Here is a 12076-nt window from a genome sequence, read left to right as displayed (position 1 = left end):
GCTGAGTGCCAGCCTGTGTTATGCCCTCCTCCCTTCTCCAGAGTCTCCAAGAAGGTAGGCAGTAGGAAATTCTGAGAGCAGCATCCAGCCATACTACGTTGTGATGTAAAAATGAGCCCACAGGATGTCTTTCCAACTTTCACAAATCCAATCAAAGACAGAAAGGAGGAGGGATGTCCTGGTACTAGAAGGACAAGACTGGTGATGATGTTCTTAGGGAAATGTTCTTGGAAGGGTTTTGTTTCTAGGCACACAGTTGTGGCAAACATCTGATACGCTTCTCCCATCAGGGTTGCTAAATGAAGGTGGCAAAAGAGCAAGCAGGTTCCAAACCAAAACTTGGTACAGGAAACCTCAAAGCCCTTCTCTGGACTGTGGAGCTCTCCTGAGGAAAGGCATCTTCAAACAGATTCAGGCTTCTTAGGAGAGAAGCAGGCACATCTGCAGGAATCAGAAAACCTGCCTCTAAGGAACAACGGGAAGGGAAAGATATGGGAGCCAGAGGTCTTCTGATGTGTTGGCTGCTGGCTTTGAGAACTGGTTTTGAAAAGATTGAAAGGAAAAGACTTAGGAGTTGAAAGCACGGAGTTCAGTAACCCTCAGTGTGCTCACCTTGACTTATTAACTCACATCCATCTCCTACGTTGGATGCTTCAATCACTTCTCTGTGCTCCTAGCACAGAGGGAAAAATCCTTAACTGGCCTTTGGGGCCTTGAACAAGGTCTCATCCACGGCTTCTCCTGTTCCATTTCATTTTATCTCTGGTCACTCTTCCCCTCACTGAATTCTTTTATTTTTTCTTTTTTAAGATTTTATTTATTTATTTGAGAGAGAGAAAGAGACACACAGAGATAGTGAGAGAGAGCACTAGTGGGGAGTAGAAGGAGAAGCGGGCTCCCCACTGCCCAAGGCAGGGCTCGATCCCAGGACCAGGGGATCATGATCCGAGTTGAAGGCAGACGCTTCACCACTTCACCGACTGAGCCACCCAGCTGCCCCGTCCCCTTACTGAATTCTAGTCACATCCTCAGTCTTGCGCACCTTGACCAGCCTATTTGCTCAATTTGCTCAGGAAACTTTGTAAATGTTGTTTGCTTGTTTTGTTTTGTTTTTTGTTTTTTGTTTTTTTTAGCAAGAATGTCTTATCTTTTATGCCCCTTCACTTGGCCAGCTCACCCATCTTTCAGGTGATAGTTTAAATGTCACTGCTTTAAAAACACTAGTCAGAATTGTAATTATACCTACATATGTGATCAATATCTGTCTCCCCAGCTGGACTGCAATCACTTTGAAGACAAGGACTGTTTTCCCATTGTTGTATCCCCAGTGCTTAGCATAGTGCCTGGCATAGACTAAGTATCCAATAAATATTTACTGGGTAAATAAACAGATTTTATTTTACAAATTTATTTATTTATTCATGAGAGACACAGAGAGAGGCAGAGACATAGGCAGAGGGAGAAGCAGACTCTCTGCAGGGAGCCTGATTCTGGACTGATCCTGGGACTCTGGGATCACACCCTAAGTCAAAGGCAGATGCTCAACTGCTGAGCCACCCAGGTGTCCCTAAAATTTTTTAAAAATTATTTACTTATTTATGAGACAGAGAGGGAGAGAGCAGAGGGGCAGAGAGAAAGAGAGAAGGAGAAAAGCACACTCCCTCGCTGAGTGAGTAGCCTGTCTGGGGGTTCCACCCACAACCCATGAGATCAGGACCTGAGCCAACATCAAGAGTTGGAGGCTCAACCTCAACGCACTGAGCCACCCAGGCGCCCCTGAATTACTTTTAGAAGAGAGATGTATGCAGTAACATAATCCATGAAAGGACTGCCCAGTTTTTCTCACTGTGGCTACGGCCACAGATTTTAGTTTGTGAATTCACTATTATTTTGTTAAATAAAAGTGGTGTCTTGTTTTTTTCTTTTTTTTTTTAATTAACTTGACCACTCAATTTGCAAAATGACTTCTCCTGCATTATACATAGAGTGTCAGGAGAGTCTATGTTATAATAATGATAGCAGTGGCCATTATCTTTATAAGAAGAAAGTTTATCAGAATTAAACTTCATCAGATTTCTTTATTTACTATCAATTTCTTATTAGTTTTAATTATAATTATGTATCCTTTAATTAGATTTACATTTATTAGGAATCCATGTCAAAGTCATATTCAAGTGTGTGTATATACATAATTCTTCTACTACAAATGCATTTTATATATGCTACTTGTCTTACCTCTCAAACTGTGCTGTGTTGTTGTTGTTTTGCAGTTACGAATGAATGATAAAACACTTGCATCTTGCAGTGAATTTTATTTGAATGTATTTAATTTAAACAATGACATGTTTCTTTTATTGAATGAAATAGAATCCGCAAATTCAATTCATTAGTTTTTACAGAACTCACTGATGCCCTTGGGGATAAAGATTACAAATGAAAATGTCAGAGCCTTGTTACTCCCTGTCCCAGACCCAGCCGCTCCTAAAAAAAGAATTTTTGTTGATCAGCAAAATTTAAAATTATAATCACAGGTCTTTCTTTCCCTGAGCAACTGAGTCACCCAGGACCAACTAATTAAAATCAAGCCTGATATATTTTTAAATGTGATTTCCTGTCAGGCTGGTCATTTCTGAAAGCTTAGAAATTTCACTTGAAAATGTAAGGAAGAGAAAGACAAAATAAAAAGAAGCCCTTGCTGAAAAGGTTGGCATTTCATTTGCCAAAGCATATCGTAATAAAAGGCAGGGCCTTTGCCTTTGTAGGTTTAAACCCTGGGAGGGGTTTCAAAATAATCTCAGGTAGACAGACAGGTTATCTCAAAATCATAATTTCCTAAAATACAAGGCTTATCATTTTTTTGCTAAACCTGTTTCTATTCAGGAAACAGCATATCTGATTTACAGCTGATGAAAATCGCTCATTTTTCAAAAAATCTTTTCCCCCTAAAATCGGGCAGCAGAGAAAGAATGAGGTCGTATGAATTATCTGTAAAACAAATGGCCTCACAAACAACTCTAGAAATTTTAAAGGTTCTGAGCTTTCCTAAATAGAAGACTAAAGCCTTCCCACATCTTCCTATGTCCTGAACTATAAACTTGCAGAACTAAATTACTTCAACTATTAGGTGTAAAACAGAAAATAATTAAAGGCATGACTACATACATAGTTGGTCTGAATTTTTCCCTCTGTGGCAGTAAAAGAAAGATATCTTTCTTTCCTTGACTTTCCCAGATGCTCTACTTAAACTTCACTTGTAGCTGGATAAAGACATTGGTTCAACAAATATTTATAAAGCATCTCTCATGAGCTACATATTATTCTTTGTGCTGAGGACACAGTTGGTGCTCATAAACCAGCACTGTCCTAGCTCCTCTGGTCCATAGCATCTAGTAGGGGAAAGAGATTTCTTAAAAAACGAACGAATGAACAAACAAATAACAATAAAACCAACAAACTGGACTGGTATTAAAAGAAAAATGTCAGTTCTGGTCCTGGCTATACTAATGTGTTTTATTTATAATCTTGCATAAATCATGCAAACCCTCTGCATTCCCATTTTCCCTAATTGTAAAATTAGGAATAATAGCACTCCGAGGTAGGCACAGTCACACCCAAAGTGATGATATCTATGAGGCTACCATTCAAATGTAAGGTCCAGGATTGTTTCTAATGTGACTTGGTGCAGCCATGAAAGCAGACATGTTCTGGGAGCCGCAGGATAAGGACACAAGAGCTGCTGTCACACCAGGCATATGTGCAGGAGACTGACCAACCTTCCTTTTCACCCTTACTTGGTGCTTTAAGTTTTCAAAGGGACACATTCCAAGTCCCCAGGAGTACACAAAAGCTATTTCATCTCCTTCCCGGGCCAGGCAGGTGTTTAGTTTATTTTTGTATTTGTTGAGCAAAAAGCAATGCAGTCAAATCAAAGCAAAGGATGCCATTGGTTTCCTTTGATGTTGGCAACAGCAGCCCTCTTTATTGTGGCGTGAAAGAAAACCGTTAAAAATCCATTTTCAATTAAAATAAGATCATAGAAAGGACAAGAAGGATGGTGTTTAGAGTTCATAAAATGTATTGTGTCTGCAGGCTCATCATTTGCTCTCAGCCAGTGTTTCAGCAGAAGCCATAACCCTGCCAGGAGCACTGAAGGTGAACGGGTCAGCCTCCAGCCGAGCAGGGACTCTCCTGTCTGCTAATTTTCTAAGGGAGCAAGCAAGAAAGCATTGCAAATTCTAAACATAAAGACCCTTCCATCTATTGCAATTTAGATTGCCAGGAGGCACACAATGGGTTTTCTTTGAAGGGTAGAGTCTCAAGATGATGAACACTTCCATGTGGGGTCAAGTGTTCTCCCCTCAGTTTGTTCGTCCACACCAAATGGCCCCTCACTCAGGGCAATGTTTGGGGAATGGGGTATTCAAAGTTCAGAAGCAATTTACTTTATTCAATACAGTTTCTATCTTCGGGCACCTGCCCGGCCTTTCTGCTCTTTGGAAAGATTTCCGTTTGCTAAGAAAGAGCTGCAGTTGAACTTGCACTGAAACTAAATTTGACATTTCTGGTTTTGCTTGGAACAAACATCTCAAGGAATCTCCAGGTTGATCCCTTGGCTCACAATGATTCCCCACTTGGGGGGTCCTGGACTAGGGATACCAGAGGTTGTAATACAAGCAGTGACAGAAATCAGTCACCCATGAATTGTGGTTGCACAAGTTACCTGAAATGTCACTTTTCTTTACTGCTGGCAGGATCATTTCATCAATTCAGCTTTAGTATTGAGGACCTATTGTTTATTGGGAGTTCTGGTGGAATTCCGTATGCATTTCATTTTAGCAACGGAAAGATAAGTTATTACTTATCAAATATACACTTATTAAGAGGAGATGGGCTCTGTGGGGGAAAATGTGGTAAAATGTCCTTCAGGATGAAAGCCTGGAAACCGCTGGTCTCCATCACATTCATATATTCCCTCCTACCATCAATAAATGCTTATTAGGTACCTATCATGTGACAGTTTTGGGGACAGATACAGGGATGGATACATGGTCCTTGTCTTAATTATGGAACTAATTCTGGAATTACCTGAACTGTTACAAACAGAAATTGCATAACTGCCCTGAACAGCCTTCCATGGAAACAAATGGAGATGTCCGTGAAGCTTCTTTTGGCCTCACGAAGTTTCTGCTGGCCTCTTTTTTGACATACACTCTAATTCCAATGGAAACATTCCATGGACTCTTATAAATTCATGAGGCTAAATAAAAACTACTCTCTGAGGACTCATAAGTTAAGTGAGTATTTATCGAGTTTTAATGGACTGCCGACAATCAATATGGGGCAGTAGAAAGAGCAAAAGCCTTAGAATCAGGCAGAGCCATATTAGAGATACTGACAAAGTGTGACCTCAAGAAAGGTTATGTAACCTCCTAAATGTGAAGTTCCCTCATTGTAAATTGGGGGTAATAGGCCTCATAGTGTTTTTGCAAGAATAAGATTAAACAGCACTACATGGAGAGGTGCTGTAGCATAGAGGTGACGAGTGAAGACTTTGGAGCAGATTCTGAATTCACACCTTGAACTCTCATTTATTCTTGTGTTACTTTAGGCAAGTCACTTAAACTTTTCTAGTTTTAGTTTCCTCCCTCATGAAACAGAATGAAAAGAGGGAATTAATGTGAAGAGTAAATGGAATAACACACATATAAAATTTAAAATAATGCATGAGAGATAAGAACTCCATAAATGTTAGCTGTGACCTCATTTTTAGTGTTAATAGAGTACCCAGTACACAGTAGACAGTGAATGAATAAATGTTAGTTACCTTAATTTTTTCATTTTTCCTAGTTTTAAGTTATTTTAAAGCAAGTGACTGAAAAAGTTACTCTCTATATAAATGTATAGTGACCGCTGTGAAGAGTGCCCAGATTCCCCGTTCCAGGTTGAGGGCGCTCATTCTCCGAGCTGCTCTGAGTGTTGTTGGCAGTCAGCTCTCAGTTGAGTTTCTGTCCAAGAACTGCCCTCAGCCAAAGAAGGCCACCTTACTCAAGATGACAGACCCTCTCTGGGGACAACTTGAATCATCTCTGGGGTTATATAAGGGCACTTGCCTCAAAGTGGGACAATTCTGAAGGTTCAGCCCAGCTCCAGAGCTTCAGTGGGCTTGGCTGAGGCCTTTGTTGAGAACAGCCTAGCTTCTCCCTCTGCCCAATCTTGTTTTCTTCACCCTTTTCTAGGCATGGATCCCAAGGGAGCTCCCAGAACAAAATCTCTGCATACAAATCTCAGCATCTCAGAGTGTCTTTCTTGGGAAACCCTCAGTTTAGATGGCAAGAAATTCTGTGATAAGAAGACTTTTTCTTTCAACCCAAGTAGGAATCAAGAGTGGTCTTTGGAAACCTTAATGAGACAGAGAAATTAAAACTATTTCCATTTCCAAATACAAACAGAGTGGGTCTTAGGCTGGTTTGAGGTATTTTTTGGAGGGAGGGTGGCAGGGGATCACTTGGGGAAAACTGAATTTATGCTTAGTGCCAAGCACAGTGCAGACTCACATGGGTACCTCTACTTCCTCAGCAAAGCGGGAAGGCCACCAAAATTAGACTACTTAGAAATAGCTACCACACAGTCTTACTTTAATCATCTGTTAGAATTTTCCTCTGGATGTCATTATGCTATGAATAATATATCAGGCTCAGAAAATCTAAACCCACTTCTAAAGAAAATGTTTGTCATGGTCACTCTAATGGAAGCTTTTTCCAATCCAAATTGCTCAGCAGAAGCTGGGAGGAGGGTATTTATTACATCATCACAGCCTTTTGTGTATAGTACTTTGTGCAACTCCATGTCCCTGACACATTCTTTCAAAGATAAATGTGGTTATAGCATCCAAATCAAATGTTCAATTTTTTAAAAGGCCAAATCCAAAAATTTCACATTCTTTAGAGAAAATGCTAACAGGTAGAACGAACAAACACAGAACTTAATTTCATCATAATATCCCAGGTGCTAATGTTTTCATGAGTCTGTGGGTCCATGTAATCATGCATAATTATCAGGGGTGATTTCTTTGGCCTTTTCTCCTTAAGCAGCAACAACTGCAGGTGCAAGGGGGAAGAGGATATGCCATCTATTCCGCAAGAGAATAATCCATTATGCTATTAATTCTATAGTTTCCTCCTGACAGTGGTCTTACAAAGTCAGTCTTTTTAAAAAAGATTTAATTATTTATTTGAGAGAGAGAGAATGCACTCATGCAAGAGTGGGGAAGGGGAGGAAGGGGTAGAGGAAGAGGGAGGGAGAGAATCCTCAAACAGACTCCCCACTGAGTGGGAAGCCCTAGGAGGGGCTCAAGACCCTCAGATCATGATCTCAGCCGAAATCAAGAGCGGAGGCTTAACTGACTGAGCCACTCACGTATCCCTCAGAGTCTTTTAATAGCACCAAAGAGTGCAAAGTTTTAGGTCAATTAGCCTAAGAAGAGTGTTTTCCATTGTGTTATCTGTTCATTACATCTTTAGGAAATCATGTTACCTGACACTTTTTAAATTGTCCACTTTAGTATTCTTTGTTCCTAGACACTTAGATTGCTAAATATTGCTAAACTAAACAGGTGCCATATATATATATATATATATAATTTGTTAATACATTCTCCCTATTCCTTGAACATTTTTTCCTTGAAACGTTTAGAAAAGTGACAGAGGGTATCAGGTTTGAAAATACCCTTAAGACATTTATAAACAGAGGCACCTGGGTGGTTTGCTGGTTAAGTGTCTGTCTTTGACTCAGGTCATGATCCTGGGGTCCTGGGATCAAGTCTCAAATCAGGTACCCTAGGGGGAGCCTGCTTCTCCCTATGCCTATGTCTCTGCCTCTCTCTCTATCTCATGAATACGTAAATAAAATCTTAAAAAAAAGATTTATAAACAGTGACCATATTCTCCATAAAAATATAGAGAATTTTTATAAATGGAGTTCTATGGGACAGTGCTTCATGAAATATTGAAAGATATTCCTAAGACAAACAAATACTCCTAGGGTCAAATACATATAGGTAATGTTGAAGCCTCTTTGATGTTCACAATACACGTAGTAGTATACTAAGCATATTTTCATATTAAAAGCATTGAGATGTTATTGAATAAGTTAAAAAGGTCTTTCCCTGTTTCCAAACTTATTTGACCCAAGGACAGTCCCACAACTACCAATATGAGTGCACGCACACACACCCTTTTTCTTTCTTCCTATAAACTGCCAATGGACATCTAGTGGGTCTCATCTTTTATAGAACACTGTTCTGGAATTATTGCACTACAGCATCATCTTCAAGGGCTCAACTCTGCCATATGTTTCAGGGACTTGAAATTCTCACAGTCTCCTGAGTCAGACATATTTGGACTACTCCTGCTATTAGAAGGTTCTTTCTGACCACCCACTAGTCTCTCTTAGGTTCATCCAGAACAAGTCTATTCCTCTTCCACATGATACTCATTTAAACATTTGAAAATAACTGGGACTCTCCTGCTCCTCCATCTGTATCTTCCCTTCTCCATCTGAAATATCCCATTTCTCTCTCTGTGTCTCTCATGCATAAATAATTAAAAAATTTTTTTTGAAATATCCCATTTCCTTCCCTGATATAATTCAGTTTAGAAAATTCTTATTGTTCTGTCTCTTCTGAACACCCCACTTTGCCTATACTTGCTCGGAAAGAGGTACACGGAAAATAATACAACTTTCTTACTTGGGTGTAGAGTAGAACAGAGTATTTCCACCTTCATTCTGGATTACGATTGTTTTCTTATCTTGGTCAAAGATCATTTTGACTATTTCTCTTTTAATGCTTCCAAGATCTTTGAATTTTCATATTTTCCCTGCAATTAGCAGCTTCTTCTGAAGGAAGCAGGAAGGTATTAGGCAGTGCTAGTAGAGGGGAAGGAGCTCTGCTTTTAGAAGACTCAACACAAACTTGATACCTTCCACATTCTTCTCCCAGTTTAACTCAGGGAATCTCCTCTCTGCTGCCAAGGAAGATATAAAGGATGAAGCAGCTGAACTCCCACTAGAACTGTAGGAAAGCCCTCAAGAATGGTATGAGGCTGGATGGTGGCTGGAGACTAAGGAGTCGGAGAAGATGAGAAATGGAAGTTTTGATCTTCTCAGAGATAACTCCAGTTGGCAGTAGCAATGGTGTTGTCAGGGAATGTTAGCCATCCAGGTAAGTTTCCTCTGGGTTGCTTTAGAGTTAAGATGTCAACATCAGAAGAACTTGTACAGAGACAGAGAAATTTGAAATAATGTAATTTTTTTTTGAAATTAGGAATCAGTATGCATTGTGAATATTTGGCCATGTAAATGATCTGCCTGCCTGATTGAGTCTGCACTTAGCAAATACAGAGGTGGGGTATGGCAAGGTGACATGGTGACAATAATGCTGCTTTCCTTAGGGCTGGTGTTCACTCTAGCCTTAATTAAGTAATTAATTAACTAGCTATTGATTCTAAGAGTCAATGAACATAGAATGTGCTATATGAAAGATGAACATTGTTAGCAACAGTATCTGGTTGAATTTTAGGGAAGAGTTTGGAAATGTGGTCCTAAAAGAACAATCGCTACACTTTTTCCTTAACTAAAATCTTCCTTTATATTAATATATAATGATAGTAAAATGTTCCCTCTCCCCTCATCAGTGAAATAAAATGCTCCTTCATGGCAGACCAGTCCTGCGTTATCTCAGGGGAGGTCTGCAGGGATAAGACTTTAAACATTGTTATAGGATTGATTCAGGCTGGAGTAGAAGGAAAGACACTGGCACACAGAGGTGAGAGGAGCTTTCTGCTGGGGGCGTGGAGTTGTTGAAAATTCAGAAAAGGGGCTGCTGTGTGTGTGTGTGTGTGTGTGTGCGTGTGAATCTCAATTAACTTCCAAAATTCTATAGTCACTCCTACAACTGCATTAACCACATGTTTTTATATAGATGCTGCTCTCCTGGGTCTTTCCATCAGCAGTACTTCTGTGAAATAATGAAGAAGCAGTTTCATTTAGGGAATGAAGTAACCGACGTGTACCCCAACCTGCCTTATACCAGTGCATTTGCTTTCAACTGAATTTTGAACTTGACTGCACACAGTGTCTTTGAAAACAGTTAACATGATGCTGTGAAATTAAATAACTAACATATTAAAATATCAAGACTGCCTTAGAGACAACGAAATATATTTTATATACAACTGAAACATCAATTAACTGATTTATCAATTAACCAAAAGTCGGAAAATAATGCTAGGTGTCTTAGTTTCTCTGCTCTAGGCAAGAAGTACAATTATAAAAATCCTATATATCTTCACCATTATAGGATGGAAACTTTTCTTTCAAACAACCCAAGTTCAAATTTGAAAAGGAACTTAAAAGGGGAAGTTGGTGGTGAATGAGACAGCTGCACTAGTGACAGGCATTGTCTGTGATGACTTACGGGCCAGCTGTTCCTCACTTTTACCCAGCCCTCCCCTGGGGAGATACAAGGCCATGGAAGAGCCTTCTTCTTCAAGGTGGAATAGTCTGACAGGGAACTGTTTCACAAGGACAGTGCTATTTTCGAGTGAAAGAATTAATGAATACTTTTCAACTAAAAGTTCAAATCAGCAGGAAAGAACCTAAAGAATAATTCTGCTAATTTTATTAGGAACTCATGTCCCACTGGAAGTCATTAAGTGGAAATCATTTGAAAATATCTTCAAATGTGTGACTTTCTTAGCTACTACTAATAAGATGTATTTTATAACAGGTTTTATTCCTGGTATTCCATTCCACTTTAGGGAATAAAAAGGGGTTGATATTTGGGGCACCTGGGTGGCTCAGTTGGTTAAGCATCTGCCTTCGGCTCAGGTCATGGTCCCAGGGCAGGGAGCCTGCTTCTCCCTCTGCTGATCTCCACCTCCCTGCCCAACCCACTTGTGCTCTCTGTCTCTCTTTCTGTCAAATAAACATCTTTAAAAAAAGAGAGGGGAAGAGTTGATACTTAAAAAAAGAAACAGAAAATTTTCTTAATATCTTATTGAAGTGTTTAGAACAAATATAAAATCATTACTCATAAAATGCTTGCCATTTTTAAATGCTCTTCGTTACTATTTTTGAGGAAATAAAGAAGGTCCATAATGCTGATTTACTTTTCTTAGCTATGTCATACTATTATATCTAAAGGAAGTGAGTGGAAAACAAAATCAGTAAGAATGACTTGAGAATTATGAATCCTTGAATCTGAACCTGGCTCTACCACTAATGGGCAACCTAAAGAAGATAACACCACCAGTATCACATTTCTACACTGCTACATTAATGTCCAGAATGACCAGCTTCCTTCCTATGAAAAAGTATTTCTTAAAACCAACTTGACTTGAGCCATGTCTGCCAATGACCATCTCTGTCTGTGCAATGTGCAGGATAGAAATAATACCATTCCACATCTGAGTTATTGGGAAGCTTAGATACAATCATGACTCTGAACACCCTTGAAAATTGCAAAGAGCTCTACAAATTTAAGTTATTCCACTTAAATGAATTACTTTGAATTCTGCAAACTCCTTGCCTTCAGCTGAACTTTTCACTTATAAATGGGTCGGCTTGACATTGGGTTTTCAATGTTTGTTTGCTCAACCTTGGCTAGGCATCATTCCTCTCACCTTATTGGAGGCCATAAAGGAGGTGGGGAACTAGTCAAGGCTAGAGAAGAGAAGAGAGTTTCTATCAGTTCAGTCTTTTTGTATTTAGAATCTTCTTTATGTTGCTAACATCAAATAACTTGAATAAAAATGAAGTTGGAGTCTTCTAGTTAGGTACATAGAGGCTATAAACCGAGATTCTAGAATACTGTTTTGGGACCAAATAACTCATTTGGGTTCCAAAGGTGCTCATTTATAGTAACATTTTCTTATTTAAGATACAAGACCACATCCCATCTGTTGGGGTTTCTACTGTGCACAAGAAAACTTTGTTCTATTCATTATTAAAAAAATGAGACTTGATTATGGGACTGAAGCTTAGTGAGCCCCTGTCTTCTTATTTATCTATTAAAAAA

At 39.3% G+C, this 12076-nt stretch overlaps 1 protein-coding gene across 7 annotated transcripts in view; it reads right to left on the bottom strand.

Annotated features, from left to right (window-relative positions):
- Positions 1-12076, bottom strand: part of PLCXD3 (phosphatidylinositol specific phospholipase C X domain containing 3) — a 184884-nt gene that overhangs the window by 32161 nt on the left and 140647 nt on the right. Inside the window, exon 3 of one of the 7 annotated variants that reach the window (XR_007410367.1) lies at positions 2236-2413. The exons of the other annotated variants lie outside the window; for them this stretch is intronic. The gene's annotated coding sequence lies outside the window, so the exon portion shown is untranslated. The remainder of the gene's footprint in view (positions 1-2235; positions 2414-12076) is intronic. 7 annotated transcript variants of the gene reach the window in all.

This window comes from Canis lupus, chromosome 4, assembly GCF_003254725.2.
Source record: "Canis lupus dingo isolate Sandy chromosome 4, ASM325472v2, whole genome shotgun sequence".
In the NCBI taxonomy this organism is placed as follows: domain Eukaryota; kingdom Metazoa; phylum Chordata; class Mammalia; order Carnivora; family Canidae; genus Canis; species Canis lupus.
Note: the sequence above shows the minus strand (reverse complement) of the source record. Positions and strands in the feature narration are given on the sequence as shown.